Source organism: Phyllostomus hastatus, unplaced genomic scaffold, assembly GCF_019186645.2.
Source record: "Phyllostomus hastatus isolate PE091 unplaced genomic scaffold, TTU_PhHast_1.1 phas_contig_86, whole genome shotgun sequence".
Classification (NCBI taxonomy): domain Eukaryota; kingdom Metazoa; phylum Chordata; class Mammalia; order Chiroptera; family Phyllostomidae; genus Phyllostomus; species Phyllostomus hastatus.
Genome location: NW_025333977.1, coordinates 82377856 through 82404950, shown reverse-complemented (window position 1 = coordinate 82404950; position 27095 = coordinate 82377856). Strand labels below are relative to the sequence as shown.

At 36.9% G+C, this 27095-nt stretch overlaps 1 protein-coding gene across 5 annotated transcripts in view; it reads left to right on the top strand.

Moving 5' to 3' along the window:
• ZBTB20 (zinc finger and BTB domain containing 20) overlaps nt 1–27095 on the top strand; it is a 798652-nt gene that overhangs the window by 508130 nt on the left and 263427 nt on the right. For 2 of the 5 annotated variants that reach the window (XM_045852097.1, XM_045852098.1), the window contains exon 6: nt 24510–24609. The exons of 1 other annotated variant lie outside the window; for it this stretch is intronic. The gene's annotated coding sequence lies outside the window, so the exon portion shown is untranslated. Of the gene's footprint in view, nt 1–24509; nt 24642–27095 lie in introns of all 5 variants that reach the window. 2 more of the 5 variants (XM_045852099.1, XM_045852100.1) reach the window with 1 other exon arrangement.

Genomic DNA, 27095 nt, shown 5'->3' with positions numbered 1-27095 from the left:
AGAAAAAAAAAGTGATAGCACTATATGTGTTTTCTGGTTGGTTTGTATGGTATCCATTCAATAAAACTGTGGCTGAAAGACACAAGGAGGTGAATTCATATTAGACAGTGTTTCCTGGTTGTCCCTTTCTAAAAGGTAGGTGAAAGAGTGAAGAGTTTTGTCTCAGACAGAATTTGGAAGGAAATAGCCTGACTTATCAAAAAGGTGAGATGATGTGAAAGGGCTTATTTCTGTGTGTCAGAAAGGCCTATGACAGATGTTTCACTGGGTAGAGGGGGGACTGGGCTCAAATACAGAGGTTTCTCTCCCCACACATTTTTGTGTAGAGTTCTTTCTTATTATTATTACCGTTGATATATATGGGACACAAAAAGGCAGACTGATCTTTCTGATGATTGCCTTGGCCTGGGTAGAAATTTGTAATTTCATCAACTAGATTGGCAGACCATAAAATAAAAGTGAAAAAAAATAAAAGAAACCCTGTATTCAATTAAAGTATGTTGACTAAGCACAGACTTTTTAAAAAAATAAATCAGGCAGTGATACTTGGAAAGTGTAAGTTGACACTTCTGTCAGTGAGAGGGGAGCTAGGTAAGAACCCCATTTGACTTTTTGCTATTGCTAAAAGCTTTAAAATTCAGTCAATATATCTAAAATTATTTTAAAGGAACATATGAGGTCAGTGTTTGGTATGAGAGTCTTCACCTGCTTAAAAGACACAACAGAAACATTGAAATGGAACAATTCGTTAGAAATGAAAAAAATTTTTAATGCTGTGACAAGTTTCTCTAGAGCAGTGTCATCTGATCCTAAGACTCCTCGAGGGTCACCTGTGAAATACACACATTTCTGGGCCCCACCCCAGACCTAGAGAATCAGAAATTCCCATGTGACAACCTTAGTATTTGTACCTGAAACAAGAAGCCTACTCAAATGTTATGATCAGGGAAGTCTGGGAAACTGCTCTAAGAGATACTTTTTCAGAACACATAAAGAGGGAGAATATTGTATTAATATATTTCATATAAAAGTGATTATATACATTTCTCCTGTGCTCTTCCCAGTAATTCAGAGGTATTTCAAGTGAGTAAAAGAAAAGTTTTTCTCTAGACTAGTGTTTTGGTTTTTTATTTTGGGGGTTTTTTTTTAGCATCTCATATCTTTTTGTCCTTCCATGTCAGTGATCTCAAGATTTTGTATTCACCTTTTTATCACTCCTCACCCCTACCTAATAAACGGTCATTACATAAAAATACCTACATTAGGAATTTGGAACTTGAGTTCTAGTTCTGGATGGAAGTTGGAGCTGGTGACGTTGGACCTTCTTATCACTTTAGTTTCACATCAGAACACTGATGAGGTTGCACAAAGTGTTTCTTCTGAACTGTACCAGCTCTACCTGGTTACAAATATTAACTATCTTCTCCAGCCTTGTTTGGGGATCATAACCACATAGGATGGTTTTTGTACTTGATGGGAATGTATGTCCAGACATGTGCATGAGTATTATTTACAGACTTTTACTTATTTCTGAAACCAACTTGAGTTCCAGTTTAATCTAAGATAAACTCTGGAATATATATTTTCTGCCACTATTAAAAGGATCTTTCAGGGAAATCATTGACTAGGGTTTTTCTGATTTGTAAGAAGAGTAAGAGAATAAATAAATGAGCTACCTGATAGCTGTTCTAGGTGCAAGTCCATGGAGGCAGGGAGAATTACACTCTTCAGCTAAAGGATGGGGATGGGTAGTGAAAATAATTTTTTAAATACATATAAATGGCTATGGTTCCATGTTGCTACAAAACTGTATGGAAAATGCTTGGCTGGGCATAACAATAAAAATAAAAACAAGAAAAAGTGCCACTGCCATTTCAAAGGCAAAGGTAGAGAAATGTACTGGTAGAAGTTCACATTTCCTAAAACCGCTCGTCATCCCAGCATGTACTTTGTGTAAATACACATGTGACAGTGGCCTGTGCACTAATTCACACTTCAGAGAAGCCTCTGGTTTCCTTTTCTCCCTCCACTTTAGCAGTGGGCAGCCTGCAACCTTTTGATCAAGCTAACTTTGTACATTACATGACTGAACTCAGCTATGCCAAACATCCTTGAGGAAGTTGACATTTGTGTACTTTGAAAGAAAAAAAAAGAAAAGTGAATCCCAACTGCTTCCTCTGCCCTTTTGATTAAGAGAACAGTAAGTCAGCAGGAGAGGTGCTGCTTTTAACAACCAGGGGTGTGCAGAACTGATTGGTATCTTTCTTTGAAAAAAAGTAGAAAAGATTGATGTTAAACAACACTAATCAGAGTTGATTACAGGGACTGAATGAATTCATTGATGGGAGAGAGCCATGGTTCCAGAGACAACAAAACAGATTGGATAATAGTCAGGGGAATTGTATTCGGAAGAGTTCTGCTCATCTTTGCAACCAGGAATAAGCGAGTCCAGGTCTTTAACCACTCCTTGGAATAGACTTACCTGTATGCTAAGCGCAGTTCTCTGGAGTGAAATCTCTTCTTCTCCCTGAGCTTTGTATGGCTGACCCTTTCCCTTCATTCACGTCTCAGCTTTCCCTGATCACAAATCTAAAGCGGTGCTTCCTTCACAACCTAGGTGGGCCCTAACCACCTCTGAAACCTCATTTTCTGCTATTCCCAGTGGCTCCCAGAGCTCTGTCTGGGACCACCTGCAATTCCCTGAATGGACTAGACTCTGCCTTGCTCTGTGATTTTGTTTTTCTGTTACCTCTACCTGGTGTCCCTTTCCATCCTCTCTAGTCTTTGCCTGATCTATTCTTCCCATCCTTCAAGTTTCAGCTCCAGCATCATCTCCTCTAAACTTGTTCCACAAACTCCTAACGAAAAACCAGCACCGCATGCCTCTGTCCTTCCATGGTATTTATACTTAACTCTGGGTTATAACTAGTTGGATATTTACTTTCCCTTCTCTCCAACAGACTGAAATATCTGAGGGCAGGGATTGTGTCTTTTATCTGTATTTTTAATGGCAGTAAAATACCCAGAATGTATTGGTGTTTAATTAAGAAAGAGAATGAATCAGTCAATCAATGCTCCCTTTCTACCTCCATGTTTTAAAATAATTGCCTCAAATAAATAACAGAACCCAGAAGAAGAAATTCTTATACAAAATAGATAACTCACTGGTTATTTACCAAAAAAGTAATAGTACCTAGGATATGACAGATCATATCTAGCAGCTTCTACCCCTGCTCTTTTCTATGACTTCTAGGTTGTTCCAGATAGTACTTTGACTATAAATATGAGGAAACCTTGGGGGAAACAGTTTGTTGGACTGATGCTATAATTTCTGACCAGTGCATGAATGTGTTGCTTATCTTACAAAAATTAGGCTGCTGCTATTAAATTTATTATTAAATATAATAAGGCTTCTTCTTTAGGAACTCCCAAGCACTCCACATGCATCATCAGCCTCATGCTGTATTTTCCTGCCTCATGTTAATAATCTTATGCATACTGAATGCATAACCTGAGCACTTTAGAATTCTGATATGTATTCCCTAATAAGTGAATATATTATACTCACTGTAGTTAATAATATCATGCACTTAAACTCTTAGAGAGGTGTATTTTCTTCTTCTTAGATAGCAGCAAGTGGATAACCAGATCTTCTCCACCCAACACATGGGCACATGGAAGGTGGAACATGTGGGAAGCACCCTAGGCTTTTAAAAGGTATTTGTCCAGCTAGTTCATGGTTGTAACATTTTAATGCCATTGTAGGTTCTAGTAGAAACACCATTGGGATTAGAAAGGAGCAGTTATTTAAAAACATCATTGGAATGGTACAGTGCTACAGAGGAAGGAACCTGAAGCATTTTATGGTCCAAGGAGATAGAATCCCAAGTATGTCAAATATTGGCCACATTTGCCCAAATGTTGGCTGGACCAGTGGCTAAAAGATGGGAAATATGGGAAGCCTTTTATTATTACTGTGACACTTTCAGTTTCACTTTAATGTGAGATTATTCTTGAATTAGTCAGTCTTGCATTTTTCAATGCATTTTCAAGGCAGTTCTCAATCTTGTATTCTCCAGGTATGTATATGTATCTTGGAGATCTTTTCATATCGGTACGTAAAAGCTCTCTTAATCATTTATTTAGTTGTATAGTATTCCATTATGTAAATATATCATAGTTTATTCTACCAGTCCCTATTTATAAACAACTTTTACCATTTCCAACAATGCTTCAGTGAACAACTTTGGACATAAATCATTTCATAGATGTGCAGGCTTTCTGGAGGCTAGATCCTGAGAAGTAAAGTTGTTGGTCAAAGGGTTACATGCATTTTAAATTTTGACAAATTTTGTCCAATGAATCTCAGCAGGGTTTGTATTAGTGAGAAGCCCTATTTGTGAATGATAAAAGTGCCTCTTTACCCTTAGTCTCAACAAAATAGTGGTTTCATAGACCCTGGATTTTTCCCAATTGCATAGGTAAAAGATTGATATTTCTCTGTATTTAAATTTGCCTTTTCCTTATTATGAGTATTTTTTGATATGTTTAATGATTTTGGTGTTTAATTTTCTATAATGTATCTATTTATTTTCTTCCTATCAGTTTCTTGTTCTTTTCCATATGGATTTCTTGCTTTTTATACATTAAGGAGATAATCCTTTTGTCTATATGTGTTGCAAACATTTTTCGCAGTTTGTCATTTTTAAATTATTTTGTTTATGATGTATATATTTTTTGCCATATAGAAGTTTGTTTTTCATATAATCAGATTTGCCAGTCTTTCTATTATGGCTTCTAGATATTGAATCATAGATAGAAAGTTTTTCCCCCATGTCAAGATTCTGAAAGGATTTACCAGTTTTTTCTTTTAGCACTTGAATAATTTAGATTTTATGTCGAAAAATATCCATTGAATGAGATTTTTTAATCCAGAAGATATTTTCAGGATAAAGGAGGATCTGAGGGAAGAGAGGCCACAATGTTCCCAGAGCCTGACGAGCCATGGCTGACCTACCATCATTTGCATAGCATGCTAAATCTCATTCCTTTCTGCCAGCTGGATACAATAAAATTATGATGAACAAGAACAATCTGGATCTCAAAGTTAAAATTAAGAATAACCATGTTTAGCTTTTGGAGGTATTCACCTTTTCCTCTTTCCATATTGCTGTTTGTTTCATTTGTTTGTTTGTTTGTTCCTTTGTTTCCGTTAGAAGGCCATGTGCTAGCAGAGAGGCCATAAGCTAATTGCATTATTTATTGGTTCAAATTCTAGCATCCTATGCAATTTAGCACTAAAATCTCATTAATTATGAAATACAAACTGGTATAAAATAGTGCAAAGAACCTAGGCCTTGGAGTCCGAGGCCCTACATTCATCTGCTGTACCCCCAGAGCATCCCTCTTTGCCATGATTTACATCTATATAAAATGGAAGTAATGAGCTATTTCAGCAAGTAAGAAAGCAAATAGATACATTTTTAAAAGCGCTTTGGGTTCTATAGAAAATTAGTTCATGAAGTTACTAGCTGATAATATTTTTCAATTATATGCTGCATGAATTTTTGGAGGGAGGCTTTATGTAGAAAGCTTTATTCTCCCAGTCTAGCTCATATTTGCTCACCCTCTTCAGCAATTTTCTTTTCATTTTTACAAGTGGCCTTTCAACAAGTATCTGTTCCAGGTGCTCAGGTTACAACAGTAAACAAAACAGACATAAAAAATTCTTCAGCCCTGGCTGTGTGGCTCATTTGGAGCATCATCCCAAACACCAAAAGGCTACGGGTTCAAGTCCCGGTCAGAACACATACCTACATTGCAGGTTCGATTCCCAGTTGGGGTGTGTATGGGAGGCAACTCACTGACGTTTCTTTTCCGACCCCTCTCTCTCTTAAATAAGTAAACATCCTCAGGTGAGGATTTAAAAAATTATTCAAAGAGCTAACTAATATTTGGAGGGAAAAAGCAGAAAATAAAGAAATACACATAAAATATTAAACTTATCAGAAGTCAGTAAGTGCAATAGCAGCATTGAAGGTGGGGATAAGAAATGCTAGGAAAGGGGTGTTTCTATGATGACTAGAATCCAAGAATCCCACACAGTTAGCAGTGAACCTTCAAGGATACGTAAGGATATCTCAGAATTCCAAAAACACTGAAATGACTTTTGGTAACCTAGGGAGAACCAGAACTAAACACATATAAGTAACCAATCATTTATAAACATATTGATTCTATTCAGGGTCAAATGACAGCATATACGAAACTTTTCTACAGCCATCTCACATGCTCAGGATGCTCACCTCTGTCATATGAGCCAGACTCACTATCAGGCTTTGGCCACCATAGAATTTGTGAATGAGAATGAAGGACCAATGCCGATGTGATTAGGAGCTGGTGAAAGTCTTGTTTATATCATGTAATATGATTAACCTCAATGGATGAAGCATGATAATCTCTGCTGGAGTAAGACTCATTTGCTGTGTGGACCTTTTCTCTATCCCTAACATAGCATCCTCCCTGTGGATCCCAAAACCTCAGGGTAGTGACATATTACTATACTCAATTGAAATTATGATGATGGTCAGTTGTTTAATGAACTTTCTTTGGACTAAGATTATTAACAGAGTCATGTTCTTTGTTTGGCACTCAAGTTGCCCTGTTATCTAGCCCTAATCTACCTAAAAATCACCAATTTTACTTTATACTACTTCCTTGCACAAACTAAAAGATTGCTTTTCTCAATGCATAATTACCTTTCTGTTCACGCAGTTTATGCTACTTGAAATCTCTATATTTTGAATTTGTTTTATACCTCAATACCTGGTTTAAAGGACTCTTCATCTGGGATCCCCTTCCTTAGTCATTTTTTTTAGGTAATTTCTCATATTTTGTCTAGCTAGCTGTGTAGTATTTACCTACTGATCAATCTGTTTATCCATTATTTATCTACCCCTCCTCCGAGAGTACTTGACAATTATTGTATAATGAATAAATGAATAAGCGCTAAAATGGGGGATAACAGGCAGATATGGAGATATAGACAAGCAGTAAAACAAAGGTGGTCTTGAGTAGATGCTTCTGACCAAGTATAAAAATATAAGCGCACCTTGTTTGAACTGGCCCAGAATCTGAGAGGTTGTCTGGTGGCTTCCCAGACAGCTGTCATGTATGAAATAATCTGGAACGTGGTCTCCTTTAGAATCTATGAAGAATACTTCTAGCTGATGTGTCCAGGCTACGTCATAAGGGTGTAGACCTTGCTGACCTCTCTCACTTGATAACTGTTGCTGTGCTGAGATTGGATCTTGTTTCCTACCTGAGCTCTAAAGATGAGAAAGCTAATATATTTAATAAGGCTTTTGTGCCTCTGATTAGTTGACTCTGATGTTTTCAGACATCACTGATTTTCCCAAGGTCTGGTAACACATGGTTTATTTTTAAAATTCCATTCTTTTTTAATATTTCCCACAAATAAAGGATGTTCTGAGAGAGAGAAAATAAGGCATTAATTTAAGAATAAGTCCTGGTGCCACAAGACAGTGCAAGCACCAAGATGCAACTGATTGTTAGGAAGAAGTGCATGGTGGGAGCTTATAGCTTGGCCTCCGTCAGTAACATGACACACTCATATCTGATGAGACTAGTGAGAGAAAATAGCACTCTGGGCCCAGAGTCAGGTTTAGTTAGGAGCTGAAGGTGAAGTCAGTACTATTTAAAGTGTCATTTTATTTATAGGACTCACTTGTAAGTGTAAGGTTTCCGAGAAAGTAGAAGACATGGTTCCTGACCCAGAAGCCTTTTAATATAATGAATATGATGAAGGTAACACAAGTACTATTGATACATATAGAATAGAAACTTACAACCAAACAGAATAAGTAGGACACTAATGAAATTACCTAATTGGAAATCTCAGCGGAATTTTCTAACTATTCTATATCATGTGTGGGCCATCAGGTGACACATTGCTGTTGTATACAAATTTTCATTGAATGAAAGGAAAAGAAAGAAAACATCTCTGGAAATTGCTGGAGTAGATTCAGAAAGTACCAGACCAAGGAGGCTGAACAGAGGGAGATGAGAGGACCTAGAAAGTGCTGCCCACACACAGACTGCTCCCAGTATGATTCTCACAGACCCAACCTCCACCTGAACCTTCCATCAAGTCTTTGTTTCAGTCTGTTAGGAATCTTTTTTGTATGATTTTATAATGTAATTGCTCTGTGATTTGATAATAGAAGTTAAGCCTATACATTTTCATAATCACCTTCACTAGAACACATCCATTATGCAAAGAAGGAAAATTTGTATAGCAATAATGATAATGTTTTGTCTTAGGTGTACTAAGTGCTTTCACTTATATTATCTCATTTGGCCCTCACAATAAACCTCTGAGATAGGTGTTCTCCATTTTAGAGGTGAGGAAAATGGAGTCCTAGAGGAATTTTATAACATTTTATTTGGACCCCTCCCCTCCCCTCCCCTCCCCTCCCCTCCCAACCTCTCCACCTCTCTCCTCTCTTCCCCTCTCCTCTCTTTTCCCTGACACACACACACACGCGCGCGCGCGCACACACACACACACACACACACACAGTAATAGATAAGAAAGCTCTGGGCATGGTGTGTACCTCTGAATAAGGATTCATGTAAATCTAACCTGAAAGATGATCTTAAGATTTGGAATCAGCTTGATGCAGATTTGAATCTTCACTTGCCTCTTACTAGATTTGTGACATTTGGCAAGTTTTTTCAACATTTCTAAGTCTGGGTTTTCTAATCTATAAAATAGGGATAACAATAACAGCAAGAGAGGTATTTTGAGGATTAAATAAAAGTACGTAAACTGCCCAGTGTTAGAAAACACGATGGAAGTTAGCCATAATAAAAATAATGATGATCACTATTAACTTATTTTCAATAAATGTGAGAAAGTTAGCAACAAAAGTGAGAGAGTTCTTAAATTTTGAAAGGTGGATAAGATACTTAAAAGATGAATGTTAACACCAAGTGTTTACATGGAAGAGAGTTTAATACCTTCTTCAGCAATGATCCTCAACAAATAAGGTGTTTAAAGGTCAGTTTCCTGAGAAATAACTCCAAGTCTGTCACCTCTGTGTTCTTCCTTCAACTTCCTTACCCTTTGAAGAAGTTTTGGGGCTTAGCACCTGGTAAAGAAGGATCTCTCTGTGTTCTGAAGAATGGACCACTTCTGAGTCCTCCAAAAACTATTTCACTGTGAACTCTATAATAATTTGGGCCATCATGAGGCCAGTTGTGCTCCCTTATGAGATGTCGTGTACTACTATGAGGTAACATAAGGGCCATGCTTTCATGGAGCAATACTAGCTGAAAGGGGACCTGTATAATTTTAACTAGTGTCACATAGAGCTTATTCTGCTCCAGAGCTGTCAAAATGCCTTGGCTATCAAAACAGTGTGGTGATGAGGGGCATCAGGAAGGTGCAAAACAGAACAGACCAACAAACATGGTTTGCGCCCCCCGGCCTAAAGGTATGAAAAGAATCTTTCTTACTCCCAAGTAGAGGAGAGAAGGCACTTAGCAAACTGGACACACCCACCAAAAATCAGACAGCAGTTATTGTTGAGTCAGAGAATTACAAATTGTTAGGGGTTTTTTTTAACCTTAATTTATGCTGTTGTAGCACTCTCACATTTCTTATAACTAACATGAATTACTTTTATTTAATTTATTTTAGAGATAATTTCTTTTAAAATACCACATATTATGTTTTTTAATACATAAAAAAATAAAGGGAAAAATCTTCAAAGCCTTGCCACTCAGATATCCTTATTGGCATTATTTTTTATACAGATATTTGGAAAATTCAAATAGTATAGAAAATATATACTTAAAAGTAATATTTCATCTAATCAAAAGTGCTTTGTATATCCTCTCAGTGTGTGTGTGTGTGTATATATACTTTTACATATATATCAGTATGTTTTTATATATATGCCAGTATATATATAAATATATATATTCAAATATATGTATTTTCATACAACAGGGATTATACCATATATGTCTTATATTTTGTCATATAGCATATACATCTACCTTATTCTTTTTTAGCAACTTCACAGTGTTCCTTATAGGAGTGTACCACAGTTGTTTAACCAGTTACTGAATATTTGGTAAAATATTCAGAAAAATTCGGTACCATTTTTTTTAAAATGTGTTTGCTAGACCTTAGTCTGAAGTAAACCAAAACCTCTCTGCTTATTATATGGTCACAGATGAACAATCACTGTATGTATGTACATGTAGTGTGTACATATGCATATGTATGTGTAACATTAGAGGTGATTGTCTTAACCTTTAATTTTACAATATAAAAATTTTCCAATATATAATGTCAGAATGGCCACAGGAAAAGTGGAAATGTCTTGTTGTGATCCTGGCTGAACATGGAAGTTGGCATCCTTCTTGAAAGTTTTAATGCAGTCGCTGATTACAGTGTCTGAGATTTTACTGCAATTTCCATTTGAGCTAAAACTATTTTATCCTCAAAATAAAAGCATTTAAAAACAGAGAAAATAATTATTTTTTTTCCATGGCAGGAAGTCTAAATTCTTCCATTTTATCTCCTAATATAAAAAGAAATGTACTAAAAAGTCATTGAAAAGTCGATACTAAGACAATATCCCTTTTGAATAGCTGAGCTTCAGAACTTCATTCTCCAGGTACCTGCTAATGTTCCAGGTAGCCAAGGCAGAGAGGGCCAGATGCAGAAAAAGAAATTTATACCAAGACTTAGTGTGATGCTAGTAAAAAAGGTGTTAAGGCTGTTCAAAACCACTTTGCTTCAGGTTAAAAAAAATTTTTTTAACCCATGTGCTTTTGAATAGGAGGAAGAATTTTGTTTGTGGGCATTGGCATGATTGCCCTATGTAAAATGCAGATTGCACAGCTCTAATACAGAAAATTAAGTGCACAAGCAGGCCATATTCTATCCTTGAAAATGTGGTTGCTGTTAATAACACAGTGCATCAAGGTCAAGAGAAGGTGCCCTCAGCAGATGAAAGACTTTCAAAGTGAAAAGGCTTCATTTACATCTAAAATATATTGAATTACACAGGATTTCTAAGGAACACTTGGTTGTTCTAGTTACAACCATAGTTCATTTCTGTTCTCAAGTGTCAAGTAAGTGATTTACTTCATATAGTTCCATGGCAAGTATTTTCCATGGAAGGCAGGTAGAGGTGAAGGAGGAAGGTGTTCCTCAGTATCCTGTCATAAACCCACTCGGTGTCACTGCTTTCAGTGGGACTGTGGCAAGACCATCAGAGGACACATGTGTGCCTTGGTGAAAAATGTGTTTCATGGCACCTTGAGTTTTCATGTCTACTGTACACAGAGAACTGCTTAGGAGACTTTCTCATATTTATTTGTGCCTATTGTTCCCCTACTTTATTTTTATTTTGAATTTTTAATATTAACTTTTTGAAATATTTAGTTGAACCATATTTTGTTCAGAAATTGTTTGTTAAAGGAATTCTGTAACATGTATCTCTCTGAATTTTTTAAATACACAATGAAATTATTAAAGGTGTTTGAGTACTTTGGGAACAGAATGCATTCAGAAGGCTTGATCTCACATCCTTGTGAGGCACTTTAGAGATGAGAGGCCACATGCTTTCATGGCAGTGATATGGAAGTGATTTCCTCTTTCTTTTTTTTCTTATCCTGCCCCTCATTCTGTGTTCTTTCTCTCTTCTTGCTCTTTCTCTCTCCCAATTTCATGAAAATTCATTTATCTGTGACATTTAAAGACTGTCTGAGAGGTGTCTGGAGCTGTGGCCGGCTGTGTGCATCAATAGTGTCTTAGAATCTGACACTCTGTCAATATTTGGGGGCCTCAGTAACCGCACTTAAATGCAGTGTCTGCCAACCATCATGCTCTTAGTGTCTCAGTAATGAATCCCAGTGAATGGATATTAGCATGTCAGATCCTTTTGTAACTGGCAACACTTTGTAAATGGTATATGGGATTCTTGCATTCACCCTCTGCACCCCTTTATTTATCTAATCCATTTATATGATGTCATTTTCCCTTTATATACAAAAGTTGCAGTCTTCAAAAAATACTATTGTGAAACTGAAGAAAACAGCATCATTGTACAATCTTGATTTAGTGGGTTTTATAGTATATAGCTATATATATAGGCAACACATTTTAAAAATAGTATTCTAGGTGTTTCTTTTTGCTTAGATTATGATATTTGTATCAAAACTTTTGTTGCTATTTTACAGTAGAAATACACACACACATATATTATATATATATAGACTTACTAGGTAAAGTTTCCTGAGTTTATGTATGAGCCTAATGTGACAGATTTAGCTACATAAAGAAGAAATATTGATTGGAGAGACAAGTTTGTTCTCTGAAACAAAACTATTTACATTTTCAAATGTTTCTTATTGTCTTCCCACCATGCCAGTGAAGTGTCTCATTTATAAATTGAATCATTAAAGCATTATTATATCAACTTTCCCATGAACTTCTTCCAGATTATAGCATATTGTCCTTTCAGGGTTGGGAAGGCAAACCAATAGGGCGACGTTATAGTTACTGAACTGCTGTGTGCTCTCAACCCTTGTGTAACCTTGACCATGTCTTATGATGAGAATACTTGAGGAACTGAACTTTAAAGAAAGAAACAAGAATTGGAATTTACCAGATACCAGTCTTATATCTTAGAGATCTGCCTTCAAACTAGGATAAGTATGGAAAAATTTGGCAAGTTTTAGATCATGCTCAGATCAAATAATCCAGGTGTCCAGATATCTAAGAAACTATCCTAGAACACTCAACTCCCCTGGATGGTGTCATTAACAGCTTGGTCCTTGGCCATTGCATCAGCAATAATTCCTAAGTTTAGTGAACTTACCCAAGCTTCATGTCACTCACAAATCTTTCTCAGTCTGGATTTTTAAGTCAGGTCCCTAACCATTGAGTACTTTCTTTCATGTGGGCTTCCAGAATCTGCTATACATCAATGGTCCCCAACCTTTTTGGCACTAGGGACCGGTTTCATTGAAGACAGTTTTATCACAGACCAGGGGTGGAGAGTAGGGAGCGATAGTTTCGGGGTGATTCAAGCACATTACAATCTGCTCACCTCTTGTTGTACAGCCTGGTTCCTAACAGGTCTGGACCGGTACCAGTCTGAGGCCCGGAGGTTGGGGACCCCTGCTATACACCATAGGAATCTTAGGGTAGCTCTTATTAGGACTAAAAAAGAACTGTCTAATGAAAAGCATTAACGATACAGTTAGTACAACCACTGAAGATAAACTCAGGACATATTTATTTGCCTCATAATTATGAGTCATTTGTAAGGTTAAAAGTTTATTTGAACAGTTATAAATGCTGCCTCTAGATTTTACGTCATAATACAGAAGTCATTTTTTAAGTTCAATCAGTCATCTTTTTAAGAGAAATGCCACTGGGAATTTGTGTTGAACTAGACAGCATGGATAGACAAAGGGATGTCACAAGAGCCCCAACCACCAGAAGTCAACCAGCAATATAAGGGCATGCCTCAAACTCAAAAAAGGAAAATAGGCATGAGGATTGAGAAAAGAGAAAAAAGGAAAGTACGGGTATAAATGGATCTGTACATCGTCTGTATCAAGGGATGGTGGCATTTTTCTTTCTAATTCATGTCTTATAGAATATAGTAACACATACAGCTTCTAATGAAGAAAAACATGCGCTCCTGCCTCTATCTATGCTTAGATCTGTGTTTGTGTTGTCAGAGAGGAGGGAAAGAAAACCCCAACAATATGCCACGTAAACCACAAAGTTTTTACACCACCAAAATTTCACCTCAAGATATAATAGAGAACATTTTCAGTACCTTCCGAGAATGAATCATGTCTCTATTACTGTCAGTAAGACTTACATGCTGCTAAGAACTCACTCTCCTCTTGCTCTGGATCCAGAACTTTATAAGTATACATTATATGTGGTCTTTATTGTATACTGTTTGTTTAATGTTAGACAGCGATCCTTTCTGGGGCAAAGTAAAAAACAGGAATGAGATGAGAACGTAGAATCAGCCTGCAGAATTTGTAGCTAAGGACAGGAGAAATTTTGTTTTCTTTTGGATCTCTTTTGACACACTTTGGAATTGTACTTGAAATTTGATGGGTTGCAGTTTAACCATCTCTTTCCATTAATGCTAAAGTACTCTGTTGCCTAAAACAGGCAAGATTTGGGTTCTTTCTCCTTAGATATCCTAGCAACTTCTTTAGCTCTTTCTTCTCTAGCATATATTTCATTGACTGATCACAGAGTGAAGTGAGAGAGAAGAGAACAGCAGGATGAAAATGATGCCTGAGTATGTCTGATCCCACCTCAGCAGGGAAGACACATATATATTAAGGCTTAAGCTTTGGCCATCCCAGCCAGAAACAAGAGAGCTGCTTGGCTGTATGGCTAAAAATCAGCAAAACCCTGGAAGGGTTTGTTTAAAATGTCTATCTTCACATGAAGTAGAATCTCCTATATTATGGAGATGAGCTTTGTTTGTGTCTCTGTGCTGCCTTAGTGGTAGACATACCCACAATCCCCACCCCAAAACACACAAGAGGCATTTGGCCTGTCTAATTCCAGTTCTTTGTTATGTCCCAGTCACGGGGGGCACCTTTATTCAGAAACCTGCCCCCTTTCTTATTGGCCAAAAAGTTGTCATTCTTGTTTTTACAATGGTTTTGAAGGATTGAATGATTTTGTAACAATTACTATCTCCACCCTCCTAACAAGTCCACTTGCTAACTTTTAACTCAAAAGGATCCCCAGTAAGAGGTGTTATAACTACTAAAGGAGTTCTTCTTAGTACTCACCTCCAGATCTACTTAAAGAAAAAATAGGTAGTACTGAATTTCTGATGTATATGCACCAGAATGCAGGCAATTGCCTTTGTTCTCCTTGAAAAAATAAGCATTTCTGTGTATAAACATAGCTGTATGCTTCTCGATAACGAAGTCCTTTTTTCCTCATTAATTATAAGGCATATAGATTTCAGTTTCTACTCATGTAATAGTGGCCTGGAAACTACCGGTTAACTAGCAGTCATGGACCCAGTGATCATGTGTGTCCAGAAGTGATGAATGTTGAGTGATGCATATGAATCTCTTGGAATTTTATGCTAGGAGTAAAACAGATTGGGTAAGTAGAAGAATATATTGGTAGAAAATATATAATACAGATTTTTATGGAATAAATTTCTACAAAGATAATAGATTGGTCAAAATAGAGAAGAGATTGGACAAAAGAATATACTGAATGAATTATTTGTAGAGGAAAGTTCTCTATAAATTTAATAAATGAACTGCTTATTAGCAACATTGTTGCATTTATATTCAATGCAATTTAAAAATAAGATCGGTTTAGAAAGTCAAACTCTCACATCAGTGGATTTTAGGGTTGACTCCCAGGAGGCTGCAGTCACACTCTAGCTCAACTCTCTGCTTGTGGGTGATGGGACTTGAACACTGGCCTTTGTTGTCTCTTCTCTGCCAAAATAAAAGGCACGGTTTGGGAACCTGCACATGTATATAACCATTTAAGTACTTCTATCTACAAGTTGTAGACGTGAAAATTTAACCTCCAGGCAATGAAACAACCCTTGGAAAGTCCTGCTAAAACTGACTTGGCAGTCCTTTGATGACACCAGTCACTAGGTTATGACCAATACAATGCCATGCCAGTTGTCGTCTCCCTTGTGGCCCCAGGGGGAGCTCTGGTGAACTAGGACAATGGTGGAGTTATGCTCTAACTCCACTGAACTAGCAGAGCTTTTAATTTTATCTCAAATGACAAAAAAGGAACTCTATTTATTTGGTGCCAAGCACTTCAGATTCTCAGGAAATGATTATTAGGGTATCAGAGCCAATATGGAAAATGTAGAAATGGTATGCCATTGAGGTCTGCCCTGAATGCTGGTTTTTGATTACCTTAATTATCGAAACGTGTTTCCTAATACTAACAAACCCAGTGTATTCTAAATTACTGGTAGCAGCCTTTCAAAGTCTCAAAACAAAGTTAATTTTAATTTAAAATTATACTTTAAGAAGTAGTCAGGGAAGAGCAATGCAAAATTACCTTAACTACAGGACATCAGAGATGGTAAAGAGTTGTAAATCATTATGTTAGATATCAAGGACAGGAAATGCATATTTTCAAAGTACAGTGGTTCTATGCACAGTGTACAAATAGCAGCAATTTGACACATAGGTATAACCACCACCTCAGAGGGAAGACAATCATTTGAAAGGAATACTCGGTAAAACAGAAAATTATCAGAACATCATTAGCATTCTTTTTTAAAAATTTTATTGATTGATTTTAGAAAGAGAGAACAGAAAAAATAGAGTGAGAGAGATATTGATTTGTTTTTCCACTTATTTATGCATTCATTGGTTGATTCTTGTATGTGCTCTCGCCAGGGATCAAACCCACAACCTTGGTGTATCAGACCCAGACTCTAACCAGCTGAGCTACGTGGCCCAGACATTGGTAGCGTTCTTCAGAAGAGAAAGCAAACGTCACAAGTAGCAGTTCACCCTACCACTCTCTCTTCACTTACATATAAAATTTTGAATGGCTGTGTTAGCTTGTGTGTGTTAACAGCTGCTAAACTAACACCACATGCCTGCATATGCATATCCCATTGCTTCTTTTATGTGGGGTTGTCTTCTTTCTCCATAAATTTATTATACATAAGGAAAAGCATATGACTCTGTTTCTTTTGAATCTTGCAATTCTCAGATATTCCATTATCTATTACATTTTGGTAAATGCCATTGATAAACTGAAAATAAAAAATGACTATGTGGGCAAAATAGCATCTAGAAGTAGAGCAAAGAAAGTTAATCAAGAGTATGAAATGTAAAACTGAAATTTAAAAATAGCTGTAATAGTAGAATGTAAAAGAAGCATATAAAATATACACATTGCTACTATTTCCTCTGACTATAATCAGACATTTAATCATACTTTGTGTGAATTCAGGTAAAATTGGATATGAACATCTTGGAGAAAAATACTTATAATCCCTCCCAATAAATTTGCACTTAACATTTTGACAAAAAATTTCTTTAAAAAAAAGTAGAAAACAGAGATTTTTTTTTAAGAAAATTTTTTAAGATTTTATTTATTTATTTTTAGAGAGGGAAGGGAAGGAGAGAGAGAGAAAGAGAGAGAATCATCAATGTGCGGTTGCTGGGGGCTGTGGCCTGCAACCTAGGCTTGTGCCCTGACTGGGAATCGAACCTGCGATGCCTGGTTCGCAGCCCACACTCAACCCACTGAGCTACGCCAGCCAGGGTGAGATTTTTTTTCCTCTTAGAAAAAAAGAAGATTGAGATAGTGAGTTGATACGACTTTTAAAGCAAGTTATGGGAAGTAAAAAAAAAATCAGACTTCCTTATTTTCACTGATGTTGATGGTGATAAAATATGCTTATACAGCAACAGAAAATCTTTAGGTTTGATAATGAGATAGGCTCTTGATAATGCAGCTTCTAAACACTGAAAGGGAAATTATGGATTTGTCTTTTATGAAGCTCTTTAACTTAAAACAGGATAGACTCCTATCTTTCTGGAATGTTCTAAATGTGTCAGGGAAAAGGAAAGGAATGTCTTCTCTAGGTGTTTCACATTTTCAGGAGTTTCTTCCATCTCTTTTTTAAAGATTTTATTTATTTATTTTTAGAGGGAAAGGGAGGGAGAAAGAGAGGAAAGAAGACATCATTGGTTGCCTCTCACACACCCTCTACTGGTGACCTGGACCACAACCCAAGCATCTGCCCTGACTGGGAATTGAACCAATGACCCCTTGCTTCGCAGGCCAGTACTCAGTCCGCTGAGCCACACCAGCCAGGGCCCACTGTCTCTTTTTTAAATCCACTGTTGCACAGAAGCTAAAACTGCTGGGAGTCACCAGGACTTCTAAATGTGCTTGGCCAACTTAAGCAATAGAAGTGCCACCAATATTTTATTTTAGTGGAGAATTCTCAGGAATCATACTATGTTACCCTTTCTTACATACAGTCACATATGTAGCCATCACACTATGTTACCATCATTCCTTTAGTAATTGATTCACTACAAACTTAGAATTCTTGGTATAGCAGCTGAAGAAATTTACTTGCGAACAAAGAGATTAGAGCATGTTATTCAGTGTTCTATAAAAGGGTACAATATACAATAGACTTAGTGGAAAAGATCACATTTCATTCTCTGCTTGTTGCTGTCAATATTCAAAATCAAACCCATTACCATTGAAGTTAAACCATTCCATTTTTATGGCACTAAAGGAAATATTTTTTATTTATCTTCAAAAATAAGCCAATATGTGTTGGTAGTATTTGTTATAAAATAAGGGGAGACTTCTACACAATGAGATTAAGGAAAAATCCCCTCAATCCAAAAAAAAAAATCTACCAAGCTCTTTAAATTTTTCAAATATTCTTCTAGGAATTAGAGATAGGCAGGCAAATAAGTGCCCATCACCAAAGAGGGCTCACAGACTGGTGGGAAAAACAGACATGGAAGAAGATACCATATTTTTAAGACCATAAGATGCACTTAGATTTTAGAGGAGGAAAATAGGAAAACAATTTTTGAAGCAAAAAAAATGTGATAAAATATTTAATAACATAAATATAATATTTCACCAGTGTAAATGTAAACAGAACTCAACAGCAGCATTAACAACCATTATTTGTCCCAAAGTGGGGGGGGGGAGTGTCTTATAGTCTGAAAAATATAGTAACTACAGTACAGTGAAATAGGTATTGTAGTAAAGGTGTGTGGAAGGTGCTGTATAGATTTGCCTAGGATGTTTCTGGTTCATGTCTGTGGTCATGGTCTAAATATTCATAGGATCCTCTAAATAGCTATATCAGTCAAGTCTACATGAGGTTGCCTAGCAAGATTTTCCACAGAATAGGACAGAAAATCAAAGATTAAGAATGCTTTGCCACACACACTATCTACCTCCAAAAGGAAATGAAGAACTAGCTATACTGATTTCCATTTGTCCCAGGGTTATCAAAGGGTACAGTGGAAATTTAACTGATGTGTGGTGAGGGGAGCAGGACAAGGCAGGACAGTCTAAACTCACTTGTTGGTGTATGATATGTGCAAGAGCTGTCATTAAATGAGCCATAGAATTATCAATTCCCTGAACCTCTCAGGACTGAAAGATGGGGTGAGAAAAAAATAGAAGCTATGGGGTAAATTTTAGAATAGCAGGTTGAGGTTCAACATCAGGAAAATATTTTGTGTAAGTGGAAAAGTCCTAAAGCAGGATTAGGGTCACCTGTGAGGCTGAGAGCCCATGCCCCTCGTGGTCCCCACGAGCAAATTCGGGTGCCGCACCAAGACTCAGACCACAGGTCCTCCACACATCACCCTGTGGTGTAATGATTCTGCATTATGTGTGGTATAGCTTTGAGTATTGTTTAAGTATGAATCCTGTGCTTGGGGGAACCCCTACAAGCAAAAAGAAAAAAAGCAGAAATATCATTAAAATATCATTCAATTTATGAGAGCTAAACCTCTTGTGAAATCCGAACACACTAAAAAGACACAAAGGAATGTCACTGCAGATCTTATTCTTTGCCACACAGGCAAGAAAAGCTGCCATTACACACGTAATATTCAAAAAATATGCCTCATTCAGAGGTTTCCACCTCTTGGACACATTTATTTTAAGACAGAGTAGCTGCAAAGTCTTGCTTACCAGTTCGATTTGCATAGTTCTGAGTTACATGCGAATGGGACCTGTGGCAAAGCTATCATTAGAGAAAAACAAAGCAGAAGACTGAACAAAGGATGCATTCTGTGCAAAGTTTGAAGTTTAGGCTGTTTCAGTAATCCTTGTCATGGTGAGAAAGATGTCTGCCTCTTCCCCCACCTGAAAAGAATTGCAGACAAGTGACAAAAGAAGGCTCCCTGGAGGTAACATGGGAGCAGAGAGTAGGGTGAACTAAAGGCTATACACACGGAGAGAAAGGAGTTGGCATGGACACGAGGAGATGCAGCCAAACAGCCTGCATTCATAGCACAGAGATATGTGATTAGGCTAGAACCAGTTTCACCTCATCTCCAATGTATGAAAGTAGGAATAGGTCAGGCCAGGGCGAAAGGAATGACATGTTGATGGTGGTGCTCAGCTTTCCCAGAGGCCTCAGAAGGGTGGCAACACAGCTAGAGCCAGAATACTCCCATTGGCCCTTTATATCCAATTCTTGAATGCCTGCATTTACCAATTAAAATGTTTTCCAGTAAACTCTAAAGTCTTCTGAAGGCAGTGGAAATGACTTTAGTTCCTCCATGGTTTAAAAGTATAAGAGCTTTGGAATAAGTAAAAACTAGTTTAAAATCTCTACTACTTACAGATTTATGGTAAAGTATTTAAATTTCTCTGACTTGTAGTTCCACCATGTGAACTACAAAAAAAGTGATAATACATACACCGTAGAGTTAGGTAAAGATTACATTACACATGTAAATTGTATAACACATGTAGTGCCTGGTGAATGATTATTAACAATGAAATTTTGATGCAGCGGGGATTATCATACATTTCTGTAGCATTCTGTGTCACCCCTACCAAGCTCTGCCTCCCTCCGCATCTTGACTTTCTGTCTGGTTCTTGACAGTTCACCCTCCGGTCCAGCTTTGCCCTGCTTCTCCCTGCCATGTCCCCGCTTCCAAACTCATGATTCCATGTTCTTTAAGAGGTATAGCTAGAATTATTTATAAAGTCACTACCAAAATAGACAAAAATTTTAAATCATTTTGATTTTAAAAGGACACATTCATGACTTTTCAGAAATACTAGCCTTGCTCTTGAGTTCCGAATGTGCTCTTCTTTTAACATTGACCCTAAGACCATTCCTGTCAGGTGAACAAGGAGTAGGTATTATTATTTTGTATCTTCCCTCCCACGGGTTTAAAATGACTCACCAAAAGTCACTCAGGGATCTTGGGTGAAGAAGCCAATGTGATAATCTTGAATTCTTGATTCAAAACCTGCCAGAGCCTCCATTTACTACGAAAAAGTCAACCTAGAGAGGATGATAGCAAGTGTTAATCTTATATTACGATATTACTTTTTATACTTACAATTCTTCTGGATTTGGATTGGCTCTCTGCTTACCCACAGAACACAGGGAGAAGGCCGTGTAAATTCCCTTCTCGACAGTTAAAGCAGTCCCTGTCACTAAGCCTCTCACATGAGATCACATGTCGGTGTCTGTGACAAGAGTCAGGCCTTGGCTTCTCAGGATCTACTCATTACAAACAAGTTTATGTGCCTTGAAGCATATGGCCTTGATATATGATCCTGGAGCAAGAGAGCAAGGTATTTTAAGCTGGCCACAATTTTACTGACTCTCACAGGCTTGCTTTGTAGTCATTCCAATAAACTCAATGAGAAATCTCTGATGCTCCGAGCTATCCAGTCCCCAGGACTCCGTTTCATGATTCAGTCCAACTAAACAACTCAAGATTGTGCTTCTTGTGACACTGTGACCACAGGGATAAATAATTGCTTCGTAATTCTCTTTGAGGCAGAAAATTCTAAATATGGAGGAACCATTTCCCCTTAATGGGAGCCAGGAATCCTGTAAGTGCTTGAAATGGCATTCACAAGTCTGAATGGTAAACAGATAAAAACAGGAGCGCACCAGTTGCACAAATGACTTGCTTGTCACAAACTTGTCATTGCAGTAATCTAACATTTTTTTCACAGAGCCCGATGGAAAGTATGGAACAAACAGACCCTGCTGACGTTTTGGCTCTGCTAAGCCTTCCTCTGAGCTAAAGCATCTGCAGCATCTTCCTGTTCTAGACCCTTTATCTGCTGAAGTTAGCTGATACTGTACATGTCAAAGAAATGTTTGACTATTGCATTAACAAGTTGATGACAAGCAAGTTATTCCCGCAACTGAAATACTGCTGCTTTTAGCAGGCTGCCATTTTGACCTTCATCTTATTATGCAAAAGAACCCAAACAGAGCAGAGCACAAGGGAGATACCAGTATTGTTGCCTCAGGCCTGTCAGACAAACAAGGACCACCTGTTTAGGGCTTAGGGGCAGTGGTGTGGGGGACACACCAGGCAGAGTAGCATCAGGGTTTAGATGGCAGTTCCTAATAAAATGTAAATGTTGCAAACGCATTGGACTGTCTCAAGATTCTTGAGATAAAGGGAGCTGAACAGAAATTCATTTTTTTTCTGTATCTCCTCCCCCCACACACGTGTCCACACATAGGCCCGTATAGGCTTTATAGAATTTTAATAGCTGGAAACATTAATGAAAATCGTATACCAGCTTTACACACAGTTTTTGCCCATTCTTGGAGTTCCTCCTATCAATATCCTCTCCTCACCTTCTACTCATTCAGCATAACATCTGGAACTCTCTTGAACTAATCAGAACCACACTTCTATCCCTGAGGAGTGAGGTATATCCTTTAGCCTCCTTACAGAAACCTTCGTCACCACTGAGAAACCACCTGTTCATCCTCAACCTCGGTGGCCAGCAGGGAGTGCTCATACACTGTGCAATTGCTGACTCCTGTCTTTCCGTTGGTGGAGCCTTCCTCCCCTGGGGCATCCACCCTTGGTGTCCCCAGAGTGTGCAGACCCCGTGGGTGTCAGCCCTATCAGCGAGCAGAGTGGAGCTGGAGCCTGTAACCGGAGCCTTGCTGGTTGCTTGAGCGCTCTGCCCCTGCTGGTGCCACAGGCATATTGGTCCTGGGAACAATGGAGTATTTGCCCTAAGACTGTGGCCTTTTTATAGAGCTGAGCTTCTCTTATTCACCAAGGTGTCAGGTGCCCTGTATTCTTTTTAGACCCTTCGTTAAGGGTGCATTGATAGTGTCTTATCTGGTTTAAATACCGATGGGAAACACTTGCATTCTCAGACATTTTCTGACTGTTGCTCTAGGTGCTTTCATTTTTAAAAGTCTTGTGTAAAAATGATTATCATTGTTGAGCCATGAGAACCCAAACTTGACGCCAAAATAATGATGGGGCTTCACTTTCTTGTATATTTGGCAAATTGACTGCAGTACTGCCTCCTAGATGAAATGTTTTACTCCTGTCCCAAATATCTCATGCTGTAATCTATACCTCAGCTTTGTTCCCTCAGAAGACAGGTGGGAAGGCTATGAGAATAGGGTCCCAATGTTTGATACAGTTCAGTATATTGTTCCTGAAAAAGGAAGTGGAGATAGTTTGAGGAGGCACTTGTATTTCTGTAAAAGAAAACGTAGAAACAAATGATTTGAATTTTAAATGGAGTTTTAGTGTCCTCTTTCTTTTGAAAGTTCCTACTAGGATTTCTGTAATGATTTTGTGTTTTATTTTTCAATAGAACTTAAATGGCAAAGACATGATAAGCTATTTTTTGATTCGGAAAAAAATAAAAATCTTTTTTATGGGAACCCTCTTTTTTAAATACACATTAGGGAATAGGTAATGGCAACAACAAAAATTTTTTCTCTTCCTATTTAGAGGGATAGCTGATTAGTGTCTGTGTATGTGTTTTTAATATACATTTACTTATTTGAGTATTTATTTGGCTATTTATTTTAAGAAAGTACCAAGGGAGGGAAAAAAAGAAAAATTCTTACGCTGGAGTAATTTCATTAGATCCTTAGGGCAAGAAAGGAGCTTGATGATAGGGCTGTGACTTTTGTCACACTCCCACTTCAGCGAGGTGGGTACCACGACCAAGAGAGGTTTAATGACATAAGACGAGATACACAGCAGGGTTGTGGCAGAACTGGGCCTAATCAAGAAATTACATAAATTGTTTAAAACTTTCTTTTAAACAAGGACAATCCTATTTGAATAATTTACACTGATGTGCTTAAATCAAATAAGATATTTGCTTTGTAATAACTAGAGTTATGTACTGGCTAAAAACTAAGGGATATATACTTGAATAGTTTGGAGACATTTCTTTCTAAGCTGTATTTTATCTGAGTCCTGTAAGGAATTGTAATTTCAATTAATTTTTTTTGTTTTACAAAATTTCAAAGAAACAGTCCGTTCCCATTTAGACACCTGAAAACATACATTTTCAAATGGGTCTTTTCCTTTAGTAAGTACTCATTTAAGCAGGTCACACTCTAACATTCTTGGAGATAAAATACCTTTTATTAGATTAAAAGAAATCTGTTCTTTATTCCCACTTTTAGCAATGTTTTGGTTGGTTCTCGAGAAAACACTGATTAAGTCAAAACATCAATGGTTTTGTTTGTTTTGGTTCTTTTAGTTTAACACAAGGGGATAAATAAAAAATGCACTTACCTTTTTGTAGCTATGATAATTATATACTCTATTTTTCATTTATGCAAAACTTATTTTTGAGGGTTTTCTCTTTGTTTCATTTCTCCATTTTCGCATTTTCCAAACATCTGCACCGTGGCTGGTGACAAGAGTAGCAGTGGCTGGCACTTTTCCTCCACGTTTTGAGAGCAAGAGAATTGGCTGGAATAAAACCTTGCTTTCCATATGGTCAACTTGAAATACTGCATAGAAAAGGTATCGTCTCTTCTTCTTTTCTGAAACCAGAGGTGAGCCCATAAACAAATAGCCATATCAATGCCAAACCACCTGTTGAGCATTCCCCGCTTCATCGGTTGAACAGTCTAAATGGACGGAGGTTCCTTGGGCACTGGTGGCGTCGTATCAACAACATATGCTGCTGGTCACTTACTTAAGGTAGCCTAGGTTTTACAGGTAGTTGAGAAATAAATTGAGTTGTGCTTTTGATTCAACAAAATGATCAATTTTTAAGTATATTTGACTATGAAGTGCTTATTGATCCCTGGAATATTGGAATCTGTTGTCAGGGCCAATAAAGAGAAGATGACCCTAGTGCTTTCTTTTACCTTAATTCTAGTTAGGAAAAGCAGTAGTCTTTGTCTTATCAATTCTTTTCATTTAAAATATTTCAAACACATAAAAGTACAAAGAGTAATGTGAAAATGCAAGAATTCAGTACCCAGGTAAAACAAACCTTAATTAATTTGGAACATTTATTTCTAAGCCTTTTTTTATTTTTTATTTTTCCATTATAAGTCACATACAGTGAAGTTCACAAATTAAGTGTATAGCCTGATGAACTTTTATGTAAGTGTACATTCATATGACATCTAATACAAGCTATAAAATATTCATTATACCTAGGAAGGGTCCTTATATTCCCTTACAGGTCATATTCTCTAAAGCTTTCACAAAAGGTTGAAAACAAGTAAAACTATTCTGGCTTCTATCATCAAGAATAATTTTACATAAGGCATGTGTTATGGCTTATACAAAATGCATCCCACTAAACCCAAAATTAAAATTTATTTATTGAGTCTCTCATTGTTAGACATTATTTCCAGTGTTTCCCCTTCACAAATAATACTGCAGTTAACATTTTTATGCATATTTAAACATAGAGAGGAATTGCTAAACTGGAAGAAATAATGCGTTTTCAACTTTACTAGAGATTGTAAAATGTCTCCCTAAAGTGATAGTAGCAATGTCTGTTCACATGAGCAGTCTATACGAGCTTCTCCATATGTTTCATAATACTTGGAATGGGAAGACTTTTTAAATTTATGTCAGTCAGATAAGGTATTAAATAATGTCTCACTTAAAAGTTTTTTTCACTTATAATCCATTGGGATTTGCTCATGTGTGTTGCCTATTTGTATCCTTGTCCATCTCTTTGTTGGGTTTTTGTTTTGTTTTGTTTTTTTGCTATTGTTTGTTTGGATGGCTTTTGGCTTTGGTCTCAGTTGTCGTAATATTTTGGATTCCCATCCTTTGGGCAATATGGAATACAAGGATCTCTTCCCAATTTGTAGTTCCTCTTTTAACTGTGTCTATCCTAGCATGCATTTTTAAGAGTTTCTAATTTTAGTGCAATTAAATTAATTGATACTTCCTTTATAATGTGTCCTTTTAAGTCATTTAAGAAATCCTTTCATATGATAAGTCATTATGAAACCTTCCTATATTTTGTTCTAACAGTTTTAAAGTTTTGCCTTTCTAGATCTCTTAATCTTCTTGGCATTTGTTTTGTATATGGAATCTTACATGACCCCTATTTTAATTCTTTTTCATGTGCATAACCTTACTCCAGCACCATTTAACAAATTAGTCATCCTTACCACTAATTTGTAATGCCATATTTCCCCTACATCAAATCTGTTTTTACGATCTTCATTTCATCCAGTGGACTTGTTTCTCTATTCTTGTATTCTCTATTCTGGCACCATAGTGCCTCAGTTACCACAGCTTTATAATATTCTTGTTATTTGGTAAGGAAATCTCTGTACATTGTTTTCTTGCAAGTTCTCTTAGCTCCTCTTGGCCTCTTGTTATTCAGTGTGAAGTTTAGGGTTACCTAGTCATTTGGTAAAAGCCCTGTGAATTTTATTTGTAATTACCAAGAGAGTAATACTCTAGAGAGTAATCTGGGGGAGAATTGACAGTTTTATGACATCGTGTCTTTCTGCCCATTAACACTCCTCTACTTAATCAGGTCTTCTTTTATGCTCCTTAATAATATTTTATAGTTCTCCCCATACAAGTGTCACTTGAATCTATTTTGTTAGATGTCTTCTTATGTAAATTAGATTTTCTTGCTCTTATGTATAGAATCTGTTTTTATTTCATTATTTATTGATTATCATTGTTGAATATTCAGCAGCTTTTCTGAATCCCCTTATTAGTTTTAATGGGTAAGCTGGAAATTCTCTTAGGTTTTCTTCATACACACATATACAATCAGCAAATAAAGACACATTTTTCTCTTAAATTTCATTTCTTAAATGCTCAATTTCTTTTTCCTGTCATATTGCATTAATAAGACCTCTATATAGTGTTGAATAGAAACTGTGATACTAGGAATATCTGTTTTGTTTCATACTTTAATAAAATGTTTTAGAAATACAATATTTGCTTAAGAATTTTAATAAATCAAAATTATTGCATTAAGGAAGTTTTCAACCTCTATTTATAATTTGCTGGCA